Raw genomic sequence first — 3,215 nt, 5'->3', positions numbered from 1 at the left:
TAAAAAAAAAAAAAAAAAAGATGGGGGGATGTCTGCAAATTATCTGATTGAGGAAACAGAGAAAATTAGTTCTGTTTTGCATATTTGTTTTTGAGATGTTTGTCTTTGGTGCTTAACCATTTGTATGGCATTTGCTCAGACATAGAGCTGGCCAGAGATTAGGGATTATCACCAACTGAGACTAATGAGTACCTTAGATTCTCACTATCAAAGTGTGGTGCGTGGCCTAGCAGCATAGACATCATTTGAAAGCTTGTTTGAAATGCACAATTTCATCCTTCATCCCAGAACTATTAAATAAGAATCTGCATTTTAAGAAGATTCCCAGGCAATTTATATATACATTAAAATTGAAAAGCACTTGTTTAGATTACCCAGAGGAATGCACTGGGAAAAATAAGGTCAAGGATGGAACATGAGAGACACCAGCATTCAAGAAGCAGGCAGGAGGAATGCTTAGCAATGGAGACCAAGGAGGCACATTCAGAGACCTTAGAAGAGGGTGTGGAAAAACAGTATCATGGAAGCCAAGGAAAGACAGTGTTACAAGATGAAAGGCTGCAGAGTTAGATGAGCTCAGATCTGACGACTGGGGAATTGATGCCCTTCAATAAGAGTGCATAGTCAAAAGGAAGTGGGTGGAGGCCTGACAAGGAAGTGACGGAACACATTTCTTTGGAGAATTTGGCCTTGAAGAGGAAATGTCCATGGCTGAGGAAGAGAGTGGTGGGTAGAAGGCAAGGTCTAAACACTAGAGGTGGTTTTTTCTCTTCATAGGAAAAACTTTTGATCATGATTATAAATTAAAAAGATTGAAAACCTATGAAAGGGGAAGACCGATGTTAATAATTAGACAGCATCTCGAATATGACTGAGAAACAGTGTGAGCATGGACTGACTTTGAGCATAAAGGCTTTTCCCTCTAAGGCTTCTCAGATTAGAAGGTAGGAACATGCGCATGATCATGTGCAAATATGGGTAATGTCTTCATGTGGCTGGTTGTTTGTTTTAGAGCATGACAATGGAAAGACTTTCTGGCTGATAACCAAATTTTCTTTGTGAATGCAAGGAAAGGTCTTCTGAGGGCTGGTGAAGATTTGGTGGAGCCATGGGAGAAATGGAAGAGGATGCTGGAAGGTCTGCAGAGCTGCTCTGTGGTTGTAAATTGTGAGCACCGACCTCACTCAGTGGGTGAATTCTTGTGGCAACACACTACAGCCCAGGGATAGGCATGGGAAAAGTCATGGTTGTTTTGATCCAGTTTGAAAGTTTGAGTGTTAAGGGTTGAAGCACGTGGAGAGTGCTGATGAACACGATCAGAATCGAAGAGAATAAATTGAATCGTTGAGGGGGAAACTTGAAAGGGAGGGACTGGCAGGATACATGAGATGAAAAGAGGACACAGTTTAGGGTTTAGAGTTTAGAGGGGAATTAGTTCTCAATACTGGTACCACCTAGAGTGGAGTGCGTGAAGAGAACAGTGAGGAAAACTGAATATAATGGGGTTTCAAGTTAGAGTCCTGGCAGAATCAGTTCAGAAACTTCTAGACTCCAGTAGCCAGGAGACTTTACATCTGAGGCACAAAAATCTCTGAAAGTATGAGTTCCAGTTTTCTTGTTTCTCATCACCTGAATTTGAGTGAGTCATGTCACTCAAAGGTGGGTGATGAGGACTTGGAGACACTTGGAATTCAACTGTCCTGGCCCACTGAGTTGTGGAGAAAAAATTCAGTTCTTTATTTAATTCTTAACCTATTAAATATGCAGTGAGCATGTAGCGTACTCAAAAATATATTTCCACAGTCATCAGAGCTGCTATAAAGATGACTGAAATATAGGTCTTAATTCTCACAGTCTGTCTAAGAAAACAAGGCTAACACATTTGAAATACGTACAAGAGACTACATAATTACGGGTAATTGCTAAATTCTAAATATTGACTCTGCACGTTACAGGGGTTCATGTGACTAAGTAAATCAAGGAGAAGAGTATAATGAAGGCATCTGTCCCACTGACAGGTAGACTTTGAATGGGTAGAGGAAATAAGAATGGGCAGGCATCTGAGATGGACCAAATGCCCCAAGGCATAAATGAACATGATATGCCTGTGTGGAAGAAAAGAGGCCAAATAGATCTGAGGTGCTGAGTTGAAGTGTGTTAAACTATGCTTTTGTGAGGTCTAATAAGGTTGTAAAAGGCTGTGCTAACCTAATGGAGAGAAAAGCCTACAGATAATAAAATAAGAGTGTCATTAGGTCCAAGTAGAAATGAAGAAATAAAAACTTTCACAGATGATAAGCAACAGAAGATATTCTTTAAAAAATTAAATGCATAAAAATGAAAATATCTGCAGAAGAAGACTAGAGCTATGCGAGGAACAAAATGAAGTTGGGAAATATTACAATGAATACTACCATTTCGAGGACTACTCTCTATATTGAGTAAATAAATTATTTCAGAAAGTAGGAGGAAATTAAGAGAAATTTAAAAAAAGGAAAAAACTTTATTGACAAGATCACATATGAGATAATGTAAATAGTTTTTAAAAAGTGATAAAAATTTTTTCCAATAACCATAGAAATGAAAGTTACAGTAGTCCAACGCACCATTTTATGTCTAATTACTCATAAAATCACTGTGAAAAGGTAAACCTTTCCTGGCAGTTGATATAGTGAACCCCAAGTTTCTCTTCAAAGAATCAGTATCCCAGTATGTTCAGCTTTCTTATTCTTTAATTCTCTATTTTAAAGTTTAACTTCCTTGTAATTCCAGTAAACAACCTTCTCAACCAGTTCTAATCAGCACTTCACATCTGTTCCCTCAGCCTCCAGCTCCATCCTGACTCATCCCGGCCACCAGCTCCAGTCACCTGCTCTGGTCACCTTCTTTGCCCTAGGTCACCCCTGGATACCTGCTCTAACCCTCCCATAATGGTCCTTTGCCAAAACACCCACCCTGCCACTCCAGCTCAGACCCTTGCTCTCTTTAAAAAAGCCAATTCGGATTAGTCTAGCTTGTGCGGTCTAACCCTAGCCAATAGGGGAATGACACAGCAGTAGAGACGACCCCTGTCAGGCATAAGTATCCCTTCCCCTTGTCCAAGCATGAGGCCACCATTGCTCCATCTGTGAGCTCTACCCTTCTATAGAAGTAAACTGCCTTGCTGAGAGGATTTATCTTCGAGTGCTATTTCTTTTGTGGCATCGAAATTTTAC

This window comes from Cebus imitator, unplaced genomic scaffold (assembly GCF_001604975.1).
Source record: "Cebus imitator isolate Cc_AM_T3 unplaced genomic scaffold, Cebus_imitator-1.0 Scaffold196, whole genome shotgun sequence".
Classification (NCBI taxonomy): Eukaryota; Metazoa; Chordata; class Mammalia; order Primates; family Cebidae; genus Cebus; species Cebus imitator.
The sequence above is the reverse complement of the archived record's forward strand: the minus strand, read 5'-3'. Positions refer to the sequence as shown.